The sequence below is a fragment of the Cynara cardunculus genome (assembly GCF_001531365.2).
Source record: "Cynara cardunculus var. scolymus isolate 2C chromosome LG 1, CcrdV1, whole genome shotgun sequence".
Classification (NCBI taxonomy): Eukaryota; Viridiplantae; Streptophyta; class Magnoliopsida; order Asterales; family Asteraceae; genus Cynara; species Cynara cardunculus.
This window is the reverse complement of record NC_037528.1, coordinates 40668428-40677182: the sequence shown is the minus strand read 5'-3', so window position 1 is coordinate 40677182 and position 8755 is coordinate 40668428.

Sequence of the window (8755 nt, the reverse complement as noted above, 5' to 3'; positions counted from 1 at the left end):
CATACAGACAAATATCCAGATTTCTTCCTCATCATAGAATTTTTACGTAAATGTCATCTCTTCAAAGCTTTTACCTATTCTCCCAAGATGAGCAAGTCTCTTTTACGTGCTTTTTGGGCCACTTGTGTATATGATGACACTACCAAAGATGTGCATGATTCTGTTTTATCTGCTAATGATGCGTCCTTTACTGTTGATGATATGAGAAGAGTGTTGGATCTTCCCACATACTCCTCTTATGATGAGCTTGTTTCTATTGATAATATTAATACTGTTGCTTCTGTTATGGGCTATTGCAAGACCCCTCTGTGAAAAATCACAGTACACTTTATAGAAAAAAATATAGGTGGTCTTTGGAACTTTTTCTTTTCTCATGTTACACAATGTCTAAGCTCTAAGACTGGACGAATGGATCAGTCCCCTACTTCAGTCACCCAGCTAGCTCATGCACTCATCTTCCAGAAAAGGATTGACTTTGCAAGTTATTTCTTTGGGGAGTTAGTAAAGAAGATGAGTACTGCCACATGTTCTACTGTGGCTTTCATCAGATTCTTATCCATAATGATTGATGACAAACTTGTGTCATGTATGCCTGTCAATATTGATAATTTCTATGACCTTAAAGTTTCTTAAGTTGGCTTTCAGACTTTAAAGAGGGCATCTTTATATACTGATCTTCCTCTTCCCTCAGGTATGGTTTCTTTTGCCACCTCTACCCACCCAGTTTGGGGAGAGTACTCTATGACCACAACAACTGGGCCCATCCTGATGTTGCATCGGTCACCATGCACTCCTCCAGGTCGGTGGCCCCTCCCCCTCTTCTTCAGCTACTGCCTCTAAAGAGGCCGCCTCCTCAATCAGGAGATGGCTGGTAGATAGCTTTCTCCCCTCACCCTTTACATCTACTTCTGAGGCTATGACTTCGAAAGCGCTTTTGGAGTCTCACCCCAACTCTCAACCCTCTCAAATAAAGCGGAGGCACTCTAAAGTATCCACTCATGGCTCTTCCTCTAAGAAGACCAAGAAGCCTAAAAGCACTAAAAACATCTCCAACCAAGGACTTTCAATAGTCCAAGGTTGTTGAAGTTGGTCCTACTGATTCTAGGACATCTGTTATACAACCCCCTAGCTCTCAATGCCCTCTCAATAGGACACTATTGTACAAACATGGAATCCACATTACTCCACCTTGGCTTCTCTACACGACCTTCGTGATGACTCGAATACTTCCCCTTTCCAAAGTCCTTCATCTCCTCCACATACTCACGGCCTATCACCCGAGATCGATTATCTTGCATGGATGGATGATTTTTCAACTACGGCTGATAATGGCATCCCTTTTCTTCATTATCTACTTATGGATGTGGGTGGCGAGCCTTACCAGCCTACTGCCTTTACTGCTGTGGTAATCGGCGCCCTGCCTCTCTCAAGCGTCGATGATACAGACACTGAGCCTCTTGCCGGTGTCGCTGATACAGACTCTGAGCCTCTCTCTGGTGTCGCTAATATAAATATCGAGCCTCCATCTGATATTGTTGATACAGATGTTCAGTCTCAGGCCGACATCAGTGATATTCCCATCGATGACTTTCAGGGCACCGATGGTACTGAGAATGTTGTAGGTTCTTCTCCGGGTAGGTCAACAATCCCAATAAAAGCTTGCTCACCTACTCCGGCTGCCGATTCTCCTTCAACGCCCACTCCTTAACCGGACTTCAGTTCTCTGCCCCCTCTGATCTTGACGTATTATGTGCTCTACCTTCTGAGGTGGTAGACATATTTCGGGGCTTCTCGTCTTAATGCAACTGCTTCTTTCTCAACAGGCCTTTCTCAGCAATGATCTATCTGGAAGGATGGACTTCATTGCCTCCAGCATTACCTTTGAGGCGCAAACTTACAACCTCATGACCTTGCTATTACAGCCCTTGGGAACACGGTTGATTCTCTTAGTACTCGTCTGACTGCTCTATCCGACTCACAGTCTAGTATTTATAGGATATAGCAGATCTTCGAGCTCGTTCGGACATTCAGGCTGACACAAATCAGTTCATTCTTCAGTCTCTGGCTGATTTGCACTCAAAGGTGGATGCATAGACGCAAATATCCAAGTTGTTATTAGATCGAGAACCTCCATAAATCGCTATCGACTTGGGTACTAGTCAGTTCACGGAATCAGATAGAGTTTTGTTAACCGAGGTCAAGCACCATGTTGAGTCAGATCCTGGTCTTCTGGGCACTCTTCATCGCAGTGTATCTCGTCTTTTGCGTGCCATATGTGCTCCTCTTACCCTCTCTTCTCATGCTACTACTTATGTGCCTTCCTCCATTACCAATGTGGAGTGATCCCCAGTTCCTGCTTGTGTGCCTTCCCTTGTTCCCACTGAGGGGGAGAAGATAGTGGATCCTACTACAAGTGAAAAATGGGACGACTCAGCGTCTACCTCTTCTTCCTCATCTGATGTTAACTCAGACATTGATGCTCCTATTGAGGAGGAGCTGGTTGATCATGGCAAAGTTGCAATACCTGTTGAGGGGGAGCAACCAAGTTCTCAGCCTATAGTATATGTCGAGGGAGAGCACCAGCAGGTTAGCTCTTGTCAGGTTGGTATTATTTCCTTTTAAGGGATTTTACCTCTACTTTTGGGGACATGGTTCCAATTCATAGAGAAGGAAAAGCACCTATGACATCTGACAAAAAAGCTGTTGCAGCTAAAGCAACTAAACTTGTAAAAAATCAGTCTGAAGTCTCATATAAAGGCAAACTTGTGTTTAAAGCCCTGGGTCCTCTTGAAACTGATCTTCATCTACTAGGTATTTCAGCTGAGGATGTGGCCAACTCAATTGCTCTTCAAAAGCAATTTGTTGAAGCCAACATGTCTCACTCTTTGGTCCAATGATCAGAATCTGAAGAAACCAAAGAGAAAAGAATAAGATGGTTCAATGACTCAATTCTCCGTTGGTATATTGCTACTTGAATTTTCATTGATAGAATCAAAGGTCCTCAAAAATTGACCTACGATTCCAATCTGAATTATTTGATCATTGGTCAAGCAAACGGAGTAGTGAGAACAAAAAATCTATCTTGGATTAATGGCTATGGCCTATCTGAATGAATGAAGACTATCAAGTTTCTTAAGAAGCGCAGAAGCATGTACAAAGAGTTTGTCTTGGATCACTGGTATCGTCTCCTGAAAAAGATACAAGTGATCAAGATGCACTAAAAGCTGCCTTCCCGTCCTCAACTCTCCTTTCTTAGTTAGGCAAATGTGTAAAAAGCTGGCTCTTCTAAATCTGTTTATGCCTCTCGATCTGTCAAGAAGCAAGACTCTCTGATTGAGAAGTTGTCAAAGGAAGGTAAAGCCCCTGATGTCTCACTTCTTGATCTTACCCTTCCTACAAATGACTGTCATCCAGAAGGAACTATTTTGTTCACTCCTGAACATGGAATATTCTTTTGGGACGCGAGTGGTTGCCTTCGATTTTTGCGAGCTTCTGAGATAAAAATAGCTGATTCTCAGCTACTTCGTGTGATACTCAATATATTCAAAATTGGTGAAGCTGGAAGAGTCTTTTATTCTCTGATCTCGGATGAACTCAAGAAAAAAGATGTTATTGCAGCCATATATACAGATGTTATGGAAGTAGACGATGACTGTTAGCTTATCTATATGACTTCTTCCTCTTGAACTATTTTCTTCTTTGTAAGTATTTAAATTCATTGTCTAGTATAAATGCATTTTGTATTTCAGGATTTTACTTCGTATTTTTTCATTCTTTATTTATTTCTCTATGATTCATTATTTGTTTTGTATATACGTTTACAGTTAAAGAAAAGAATCCAAAAAGAATATGTACATGGGGCACCGAATTTATAAGTTCTTTTTGTCAAAGAATTTTAGAGTTTGTGTATCTACTATTTATTTCTTTCTAAGTGGTTGTGCCATCATCAAATAGGGGTAGATTGTTGGGTCACCTATTGATTTGGTAATGATCCACTAATCTGTTCCTCTATCCTATCTACACTTAGTAGTTATTGGTTTTTTTGTATATTCGTGTCTTGGTACATATTAAAAGCCATTGGCAGAATCGAAGACTAGCTTATGTGAAGACAGAAGGTCACCGATGTGGTACTGTGGATCAATTGTCTAAATTACACACCAAGACTCTGGAGTAGTTGATATGAAAATTGAAAATATTTTGAAGCTACAAGCCGATTGAAGGAAGATCTTCATGCACCAAAAATTTGAAGGAAGATCTTCAGGCACCGAAGATTTGTGAGTAGCTGTTTGAAGCTACTAATCCATCCAAAGAAGATCTTCCTACAGACTGACCATATCTCTGCAAAAGTTTGTCTCTTAATGAACAGTGTTGTATGCATGCTGTGTACGATAAAAATGAGATATCAACAATGGTCAAGTCAACCCCTGTCTTCTTATCCTTAAGTGACAAGTGTCCCCATACATTTAATGTTGAAGGTAGTATAAAAGGCAGTGTGCATCTCCCTTGCAAACTACTAACTTCCTTTGAAAGATTTCTAAGTGCATTCTCAAGGCAATCGGCTCTCTCTTCTACACCCTTATTCTCCTGTATGTGAAGAAAAACTTAGTGTGTTCTTCATTCCCTTTCAAGTACTCTCTATGTTGTTCTTGTAAGTTCTTCTCTTTATAAGATTGTTTAGGTTAGGTTATTGATAAGTGTTAATTTATTAACCTTATTACATCATTTTCTTAACGTCTATTACTGTCTTAATTGAGTTTTTTATGTCTTTTTCATATATTAGTAGTAATATAGTATATCTGATGTTAATCCTCTGTTTATGCAGGTGTTTGATGATTTTTGGGCCCGATCCTGCAGCAGTCCTGTAGGACCAGGAGTGGCAGAATCCTATAGAACCTGTGCGGGAGCTGCATTTTTGCCTAGGCCGAGAAGTCGTTGGCTGCTCCTTAGAGATTGTTGGGTCAACGACCTTGGGCCCGGTCAAAGCCCATTTTTGAATAGCATTTTGTCTTATTAGGTGGCTCCCACTTAGCAAACTCCCTTAGCCTATAAATAGAAGGCTTAAGACTTGAGTTTACTTACCAATTCACCAATTTACACACTTTTACTTAACTTCTTATTTGTTTATTCTTAAATCTTTGAGTTATAAACATTTGCTCTTTAGATTATTGTTTTCGGTTTCAAGCTTTCGGTTTTCTTGCCTCCAACCAAGAACCGATTTTTGTGAAGTATGATTTTGTTCTCAAGTTTAATTCAAGTGCTCGTATTTAATCTTCATCTCATTTCTGCTTTTATTTCCAAGCTACGTTACGTTTTCTGACTTTCGTTGCAAGTTACGAATTAGTCGATCGTTGTTGCTTTATATTGGATTTCATCCTTTGTGGCTCACGACTAATTTACGTAGACTAAATAATCTGTTTTTAAGAGTTTGCAAGTAACCTTTTCAGACTTAGTAACGAAACTTGTTTTGCAAGTTTTGTTACTTGTCTTGCAAGTTTCCTCAAAGTCAAACCTCCCTTTTTTTCAAAGCTTTCATTAGTCACTTCTCCATCTCATCATGTACTTGTTTTACATCATTACCTAGATTAATGTTATTTAATAATATTTAGTTATTAATAATTTAATTTCAGGCCTTTACATTTCAGTCCTTTATATTTCAATCTTTTATATTTCAGTCTTTTATATTTCTGCATTTTACTTTACTGCAATTTACTTTTCCGTCATTTAATTTTCAACAATTTACTTTCAGTCATTTATATTTCTATCATTTAATTTCCAGTACTTTAAATTCCAGTATTTCCATTTCTTGTAATTTACTTTCTGCAATTTACTCTTTCGTATCAGTTATTTATTTTTCAGTCCTTACATCCTTCGATAGAAGAAACCGAGCGATGATAGGCTAACGCCTTAGGTTGGGGTGGAACGGAAAATTAAGACCAAAGCCGATGTGAAAGTACAAAAGGTGTCTTATTAGCATTATAGTCTACTATTTDTTTCAGGTGCTTAATATTTCATTTGATGATTACATTAAAATTAATTGACAACTAATTTTGTGTATAAAAATGTATTGACTTTCAAAACCTGAGGTAATAGGAGAAATGTATAAATAGCTTTAGTGTCTGACAAACGCTATACTTCTACGGTGTAGGATGGTAACACTGTGTTATGCTAGGATTCACGACGTCTAACATAAATGATATCGTATCGATAGCACGTTGACCGGTGTGTGCTCTTGGGAGGCCGTCTGACCCGATAGTTGATACTGTCATAGTATATAAAAATCATTTATTGATTTTAGATAATTATGACAAGAATGCTATGTCACATTTTTGCTGAATCATTTGTTTAATGTCTTAATCAACTGTTGCACCCTGTGCTTCTTTTTAAGATTGATATTTTTCTAGTGTTAATCAAACCTCCCCATTTTAGATAAATCAAATCCTTCGATTCACCATCTAAAACTAGTTTTTATAAACTGGACTTCTGAAATAACTTTACAAGCTATCTCTGTGGGAACGATATCTGGTACTTATACCATTATTACTTGTTACAAGATGACAGTAGTTCAAGGTGTATACTTGCGCCGAGTTCTATTTTTGTGTTGAAATCTAAGGTTAAATAAACCGAAGAGCAGTTATCCTTTCCTTTCTTTCGAAACAATCTTTATTGTATTTCTGTGTGTTAATTCATGTTATACTTCAATAAGAATTAAAAAGTTAAAAAAATCTGTGTAATTGTATTCAACCCCTCCTTCTACAATTACTTTCTATTGTCATCTCATTCGGGACCAACAATAATATGTGTTCGGCCATCTGGAAACAATGTTGCACTAGTTGGTATTATCCCCTATTACGAACAAGTTAAGATCAAGTGAACGATTCAAACAACAAATGCATAAGACAATACAAGAAGTAAATAATTTACCCAAGTTGAAAGTAATAGTGAAATAAATGGTGTTCGGTTGAAAGTGGGAAAACATAAGAGACTAAAGTGCCCCTCACACATGATGCATTTTGACGGGAGTAATGCAACGACGTCAGTGTCAAGGACAAAAATAGAAATAAAATGCAAACCAGAATGACCGAAAACGTAATAATTATAAAGATTGAGGATGAAAACAGAAATTTTCAACAAATCATTGGAAATTTTCTAAGTTTAAGTTCTAATTAATTGAATGGTTATGTATTCGACCTATTTTAAATTTAAATATTTTTTAAATAATATAAAACATGATAACATATATAATTAAAATATAACACTAATAATAAAATAAAATAAAACATAATCAACGAACAAGTCAAAAATATATAATAACCGTTAAAATCAAAAGATGCATAACATTTATGCAACAAGAATCATGTAGAATGTATGAGTTATTTTGATCCCGAGAATAGAATCTTATCCTCGCCAATTAAGCTGCATTTGGCGTTTTCCAATCGCATTTTGTAAGTATAAGAGGACCAACTCATTTTTGGAAGAGAAAAAAAAACGTGTTACATGAAATAATGGCTACGTGTATTATTTTACCTAACATGGTAATCGAGGATAAACATGGTTGCCTCAATTGAAGTTGCTAGAAAAGTACCTCTAATTGAAGTTGTTTGAGTAGGGGTTTATTAGACCAAGTTCTTCGACTTGGGGAACTCCGATATTGTTTGTGAAGATAGACAACATGATGAAGATGCACATTAATTATAGGGAATTACTAGAATCATTGATTATATATCATTTTATGTTGATAATTTTCATAATATATTTACAATATAACCCTTCATTTTCTTCACACCAAGTGGCTAAATCTCTCACAAAAGACTTTCATTCATGTTCAATGACTCCTACATATGGTAAAAATGTGTAACTAGGTTTTAAAATATTAATATTTGCACAAGGCAGATAAAAATATTCATCGATCAAATCTATATATATATTAAAGAAAAAACCAAACACAACGACGTAGCATATTTTAATGCTTAGAACTTTTTTTATCTTTTTTTTTCAATTTTTTGATTTTTTAAAATGTTGAATATGTTAAAGACTTCTCTGCCCCTGTATGAAAAATGTATAGCTCATAATTAATGCGGATATTTTTGTAATTTTGCAATGAGGTGGCATATTTTAATGCTTATAACTTTTCCTATCTTTTTTCTCAATTTTTTTATTTTTTTAAAATATTGAATATGTTAAAGACTTTTCCGCTCCTGTATGAAAAATGTATAGCTCATAATTAATGCGGGTGTTTTTGTAATTTTGTATAACCAAGTTTTAACCTCCAACTCTTGATTTGATCTTCCATTTACTTTCTTAATGAAATTTGTTTTTCAAAATTTTCCTAGAAATTCCTTTGGTAAGGAATGAATAAGGTGAGAGTTGAAAAAGAATCCAAATATTTTAAAAGGTATGTAGAAATTATATTCATTAAAAATATGATTTGTTATTACATATGTGATAACCGAATTCTGGTCATCACCCAAGGTAATTATTATGTGATTATTTGATTAAATGATTACGTGATAGCATGATAAATTGATATATTTTATCATGCTGGTATGTGAAGTTTTGTGCATAGGTATTATATGCATAATAAAATATATATGTGTATGCATGATATATATATATATATATATATATATATAGGGGAGCGATCAAATGAAACCACTTAATTTGTAAAAACCCTAAAAACTTTATTTCACCAATCTTAATTTTTCATTTTGTTCGTTTTTTTGTAATTATAAGAGGTTGATTAATCATTTTTATTGTG